The sequence below is a fragment of the Lemur catta genome, chromosome 11 (genome assembly GCF_020740605.2).
Source record: "Lemur catta isolate mLemCat1 chromosome 11, mLemCat1.pri, whole genome shotgun sequence".
Taxonomy (NCBI): Eukaryota; Metazoa; Chordata; class Mammalia; order Primates; family Lemuridae; genus Lemur; species Lemur catta.
The window spans coordinates 70658934-70666323 of NC_059138.1; the positions used below are offsets into that span (position 1 = coordinate 70658934).

Consider the following 7390-nt stretch of genomic DNA (forward strand, 5'->3'; position numbering starts at 1 on the left):
CGTAATAGGCCAGTTTGAGTTAACACAGGTGCAACTTTGAAGTCATACCACAAAGGCAGCTCCTACTCTTTTGCAGGTACAGATGGCCCTGCTGTGTTCTGGAATACTGCTCCTTGGGGGAAATGCTGCATTGCAGTGAGGTTTTTTTGTACTATCACCTTCCTGTAGAGCATCCCTCCTGAGAGGTGGGAAAGTGAGTTCGATAGAAGCTCACAGAAACTGAGAAGAGAAGACAACTGACTGTTCCTGAGGAGCAGTCATTACTACAAGGAGAGACCCTGTGAGAATAAGACAAGACACATAGGCCATGTGCAGGACTCTTGGGCAGAGTGAGAGCACACAGATGCTCCTTATGAGCTCCGGTTCACGGGAGGATCAGACAGCTCAGGCTCATTTTTCCAGGGTCATGACTGTTGAGAAGGATGTATTTCACCTTCTATATATGAAGCATTCCTAGAAATATGAAAGTGTTAACTGTAACTGTCACCGAGTGGGGGACAGAAGTTGCCCCATGAAGAGGGCCTCTTTTCTGTATCATGAGCACTCTGCATCTGTGTCATGTCTCCTTTTTCTATCGACATCATAACAGGAGAACTGGGTCAGGAGAGCCAGTCTAACTCATTTCAACAAGGTCTTCAGGGTTTGGGTGGAAAACAGTCTTTGCGTTGGTGAGGTTACAGAAGTAAGGATTAATCATACCTCAGAGCTGTGCATCTGTTTTTACCAGCAGGACTACTCTCTGATGCTACACACACACACACACACACACACACACATATGTACACATACATACATACACTTTTTTCTCAACTCCCTTCCTGGGGTGTTGCTGATATCCTTTCATCTGAGTTTTCAGTTTGGCTATTGACTGACTCTCCTTCTGTATTACACAGGCATAAGGCTGAGGTTTTCTTTTTCTTTTTTTTTTTTGAGACAGAGTCTCACTTTGTTGCCTGGGGTAGAGTGAGTGCTGTGGCATCAGCCTAGCTCACAGCAACCTCAAACTCCTGGGCTTAAATGATCCTACTGCCTCAGCCTCCCGAGTAGCTGGGACTACAGGCATGTGCCACCATGCCCGGCTAATTTTTTGTATATATATATTTTAGTTGGCCAGATAATTTCTTTCTATTTTTAGTAGAGACGGGGTCTCACTCTTGCTCAGGCTGGTCTCAAACTCCTGAGCTCAAACAATCCACCTGTCTCGGCCTCCTAGAGTGCTAGGATTACAGGCGTGAGCCACCGCGCCCAGCCTGAGGTTTTCTTTAATTGACAGTTCTTTATCAGTAGATGGAATATTAGAAACGGACTAGGAGATAGCCTATCCCTGCCACACTTTTAGTTTCAGATAATCTTATCTGCATCCAGCCCCTGGCATTTGCTGCTTCCTAGAAACTTAAATTAGTTTATTTTCTGGCTTTTATTTTTTCACCTTAAATAAAATCCTTTTCCTATGTGATAACCAGCTCCTGAGAAATGGCAAATGTGACCATATCCACCAGCTCCTTGATATAGAAGATAAAGAAAAAAGAAATGATGTGACTTGGTTGAGTTTGGTTGAGTCACTAATTTTTTTCCTCTTCAACTTCTAATAGATCTATGGAAGCATTTAATGAACCTGCATGGATTTTGAAAAGGACCTCACAGAGATAGAATGGAAATAAAAGAGGAGTTGAAAATGTCAAATTCAGCTTCCTTGTTTACGGGTCTTTAGCTTGAGATGGCTTCTTGTAGCCACTTAGGTCAGAGGAGGAGGACTCTGGCAGAAAGCTCTGACAAATCCACCCTGAGAAATGCTCTTTGATAAAGTGGCAGCCAAAGTGCTGTCCCTCGTCAACCTCAGGCACATAGTAGAAGGCAGGGATTTGACAAGGGGAGGATGTTTTCATGTTTGTCCCCTGGCTTGTAGACTTTTGGCACCCCAAGTTGGCCCGGTACTCATCCCAGCTTTGATGCAGTACGGATCTCACCCTGAGCCCAGTGGCGCTGGGCAGCGTGTTACCAGCTTTGGCTTTGCATCCAAGCTCAGAGGAGCCAACAGCACCACAAACACAGGGGACAGCTCTTTCTTCACATCTGATGGCAGGGCAGAACCCCCTGCTGGCCACCCTGTGGAGCACAACTGTGCATTGTGAGCTCCATGCACCCAGGGGTTGCTTGGTTGAACCATTGACCCCACAGGGCTTGGGTGCCTTGCATCGCTGACATTTCTCAGGTTTGTGGTCAGATGCCTCCTGGTTTTAGATTAGTATTTTCTGGATATTGTTTTTGGGCCTTTTAAATATCAAAGGACATTGAGAGTGGGCTATGTGACCTTTTCCTCCAAGCTGCCTCACTTCATGTCTTTGGCTGCTCAGTTTGTTTTTTCCTTCTCTTGTTCTCTACCTCCCTTTCCCTACCCACCTCTTAATTTGGGTTCCTCTATTATCTTCTTATGCATGACACTGCTTCTTTCAGTAGAAATGAATAATGCACAATTTCCATTTTATAAATAATACATGCTCCAACTAAGATAAAAAAATTTTTTTTCACATCAAATGGGTAATGTGTAGTAGCAAGGTTTGAGGGAGGCACCTCTCACACAGTAGTGTGAAAACCCAATCATTAGGCTTGTGAACCACAAAGGAATGAGAAAAAACTTTTTTGAAACATGTAAAAGTGGAAAGGAAAAATTTTAAAAATCCATTCCATCAAAAAGTGACCCTCTCCTTCATTAATCTTTTTACTAGCCAGAGTTGATGTTGACATTTCATTCATAAAAATAGGCATGTCAAATACCCACAGGCAAGGGCAGCTTTATAACCAAGGGAGACAGTGGGTGCAGTGGAATGAGTGTAGACTGATCTGGGTTTGAAACCCAGAACAACCATGTCCTGGCTGTGACTTTGGGCAATATTCTCTTTGGGCCTCAATGAGTGAAATAGCAGTAACAAAATATGTTTCCTGGGAGTAAATGTTAGAGTAAAAGCTATGCAAGGGCAGCCTTTTACAGGGCAAATGTTCAACAAATGTTTGGTGCAATGAAATATGATTTAAAAATTAGGAAAAATGTCTTTGGGCTAAAAGTGAAGTACAGGCAAAGGGGGCACTTAGGGCTGGGGTGAGGGAGGGGTGTGAGGAAGAAGCCAGTTGGGCAGAGCAATTTCCAGAGCACATCTGGATTCCACCCAGGAGGCTCATTTTGCTGTTGCAAAGACTCTGGTTTTGGAGCTCCAAAGCTGCTTTGCCTGAGAAATCTTCCCTGACCACCCTTCCCTTGAGGAGCAGGGAACTCCTCCTGCTCTGCTCCTACAGCAATTTGTGGCTTTATCAGTGAATTTATCACATTATAAAGTCATTTGAAAGTATTGATATCTGGATTCCTCACATGCCTGTGAATTTCTCCAGCATAGGGATAACATTCACACTCATCTTTGTATCCTTGGGGGTGCCCAGCACAGGGATTGTAAGATGTCAGTGTAGATGGACGTGTCCACAAGTAATGCACATTATCATCAGTGCAAATGACGCTTTGCTGACTCAGAATGCTTGGAGGCAGTTGGGAATATGTGTGGGGGTTTTCTTTTTGCAAGGGATGTTGGGGAGAGACTTTGGTGCAGCAAAAAGAAAGGAGGACAGACTCTGGAAAGAAGAGATGCTATATTCTGATTAGTTGAATTTTCTATATATTTAAAGTACACACAAATGTCCCCTTGGTTTCAGCCCTCATTCAGTGTTTCTGAATAACTATAGGGATTTTCAGTCCTTCTCAAACTTTTCCATTGCAAAATACCCCGAGGCAAAGGAGAGTGACCACCAGCCTAGTTAGGATGGGGAAAGTGGAGACTGGGGTCAAAACCTGAAACTGCTACAGCAAGCCCATGATATTTAAGAGTTTTAAAATTCATGGACACATTGCACTAAACATCATGATATGTTCAATGTTGTTTTTATACCAAGTTATGTTCTAAGCTACTTGCTATTCTTTTACATCATTCCCCTCTCCAAATCTCAGAGTAAAATTGAGCATTAGGAACATGTGCCATGTTTGCACCTGGACTCGGTGCTCCTCCTGACCTGCCCCCACACCACTCTGCAGCCCTAGGGAGGTGTGGGCCCAGAACGGCCAGTACATGGTGCACTTTCCTGTCATAGTCAATGCAGGTACAGTCGTGCGCTGCATAAGGATGTTTTGGTCAATGGTGGACCTCATACAACAGTGGTCCCATAAGATCATAATGGAGTTGAAAAATTCCTATCCTCTAGTGACTTTGTAGCTATTGTAATGACATAAAACAATGCATTACTCACCTGTTTGTGAGTAATGATGTTGATGGTGATGTAAACAAATGTACTGTGCTGTGAGTCATAAAAATGATAGCATATACAATTACGTGCAGTGCGCAATACTTGATAGTAAATGACTATTTACTGGTTTAGGTATTTACTTTTAATCATTATTTTTGGGTGTACTTCTTCTACTTATAAAAAAATTTAGCAGTAAAACAGCTTCAGGCAGGTCCTTCAGGATGCATTCCAGAAGAAGGCATTGTTATCATAGGAGATGGCAGCTCCATGAGTGTTATTGCCCCTGGAGACCTTCCACTGGGACAAGACATAGAGACAGAAGATGGTGATATTGATGATCCTGATCCTGTGTAGGCCTGGGCTAAGGTGTGTGTTTGTGTCTTAATTTTTAACAAAAAAAATTTAAAAAGCATAAAACAAAACAATTCTAAAAATAGAAAAAAGCTTATAGATAAGTATATAGATTTTGAGATCAAGATGGCCCAGTAGACACAGGTAGTATGTGCTTCCTCCACAGACAGGAACCAGAATAGTAAGCAGATTCTCAAATTTTGAGCAGATCACATAGGAGAGAATGCGAGGATTCACCAGGGAAGTGATGGAAGCACCGAAAGTGGGTAAGGAGAGGGTTTAGGGGAACTTGCCTGGCCAGGGACCAGCCAAGAGAAGCTCCTGGCTTCGGTGAAGCAGTAACAGAAGCCCCTGGGGCTCCACTCTCCCAGATGAGCTTTTACAATCTTGGCTGCAAGAGAACCCCCAAGTCCATGTAGGTCTGAGGTCTAACATAGGGAGCTGCCTAGAGATTGCATAGAGACATTTTTCCAGAAAGGGAGCTCACACAGAATCCCATAGGCATCTGAGCTGAGAGTAGCTTGAGCTAGGCGCCATTCTGAGAGCCTAGATGCCTAGGAACTGTGGGCTCACACTGTGTGGCTCTAAGGGGGGCTAGAGGAACCCAGGTGCTTCCACAAACCCCTGGGAAGGTCCCCACCACCCTGCTGGGCTGCTTCTGAGACTGAGACATAGGTGGACAGCATTTTCCACAGTTTTTCACCCATGTTGCCTACCTGGGTGGGGCCTCAGCCTTTCTGGTCACAGGTCCAAGGTGCCATTTTGAGGGTTTGACACTGGGCTGTGCCCTGCCCTCAGGCTGGGTTTGGGCTTGATGTAGCTGCAGCCCCTACATGGCTGGGGAGGGGCAGAGAAACCAGGCTTTTCAGCATGCATCTTGGACAGCGCCCACCATCTTGCAGCCAGCTGCTATAGTACTAACCCTTGAGCAAACCGTACTCTCAACAGTTTCCTGCTGGTGCAGCCTTCCTGAGAAGGGCCTCACCACCTCTGGTCACAGGCCCAGGGCTCCATTTTGGGAGTTTGAAGCTGGGCAGCGCCTAGCCCTTGGGCTGAATTCAAGCTGACGAAACCTCACCCAGCTGAGGAGGGACAAGGAGCCCGAGTTCTCCTATACCATTGTCTCCTATGACAATTCCCACCACCTTGCTATCATCTGCTGTGGAATTGAGTTGTGAGCAGACGGCACTCCCCTCATATCTTACATATGCCTTTTGCTGGAAGGAGTCCCACCCTCTCTGGAGACAGGCCCAAGGTGTTTGGGAGTCTAAGGCTGGGCAGTGCCCCACCCTTGTGCTGAGCTGTAGCCTTGCCCAGCTGAGGAGGGACACAGCAGCCCAAGCTCTCCTACATACTCCTAGGACAATTCTCACTGCCCTGCTACAAGCTGCAGTGAGACCAAGATGGGAGTGGACAGCACTCCACCCAGCATCTTGCTTGTAAGAGGTCCCACTCTCTTGGGTCACAGGTCCACGGTATTATTTTGGGAGTTTAAAGCTGGCTAGCCTGGGAAGGGATGTGCAGACAGGGACCTCCCCTCTTCCAACTACTCAGTGCTGCAGATATAGCCACTTCTGCTCCCAAACAAGAGCTTTTGGTGCAAGTGAGCTGTGGGACAACCAGTTCTAGGCTTGCAGGGAGAATACACACCCAATAGTACTCTGCTCACTGCACCTGGGTTCTGTATGGAGGGAGTGGTTCATTTCCCTCTCTTCATGGAAAGGTAATGTTGTTTTTTTTTTTTTTTGAAACAGAGTCTCACTCTGTTGCTCAGGCTGGAGTGCCGTGGCATTAGCCCAGCTCACAGCAACCTCAAACTCCTGGGCTCAAGCAATCCTCCTGCCTCAGCCCCCCAAGTAGCTGGGACTACAGGTGTGTGCCACCACGCCCGGCTGGGAGAAGTGGTAGTCAGTTGGTGCAAGGTCTGGTGAATATGGTGGATGACAGAGATTTTCCAAGTCCAGCCTCTGTAGTTTGAGCAGTGTTGTTTGTGTGACATATGGTTGAGCATTGTCTTGCAAGAGGATTGGCCTGTCTCTATTGACCAATCTCAGCTGCTTAATCCTCATCATTTTGTCTAACTGGTTGCAGTAGACATCCTCTGTACCTGATTGACCAAGTTTCATGCAGCTGTAGTGGATAATACCAGTGCTGGACCACCAAACAGACACCATTAGCCTTTTTTGATGAATATTCGGTTTTGGACTGTGTTTTGGCACTTCATCTTTAGCCAACCATTGTGCCAAATGCTTGTGATTGTCAAAAATCATCCAATTTTCATCACATGTAACAATATCATATAGAAATGGTTCACCTTTATGTTGTGACAGCAAAGAAAGGCAAGCTTGAAGACAATTTCTCTTCTGAAGCTCGTTTAATTTTTGCAGTACCCATCTATTCAGCTTCTTTACCTTGCTGATTTGTTTCAAATGGTACAATATTGTTGGAACCAAACTTTGCTGCTAGGTGGAGAAACTAGGGTTTCAGGCAAGGGGTGGGAACAGAAGGGGAGGGAATAGTACAGTCATATGTCACTTAACAATGGGGATATGTTCTGAGAAATGTGTATTTATGTGATTTTGTCATTGGGTGAACATCATAGAATGTACTTACATGAGCCTAGATGATATAGCCTACTACATACCTAGGCTGTATGGTACAGCCTATTTCTCCTAGGCTACACACCTGTACAGCATGTTACTGTACTGAATACTGTAGGCAATGGCAACACAATGGTATTTGTGTATCTAAACAT

General features: G+C 45.3%; 1 pseudogene; it reads right to left on the reverse strand.

Moving 5' to 3' along the window:
• Nucleotides 1-2528: 2528 nt before the first annotated feature.
• Nucleotides 2529-2626, reverse strand: LOC123647908 (annotated as a pseudogene).
• Nucleotides 2627-7390: the final 4764 nt, after the last annotated feature.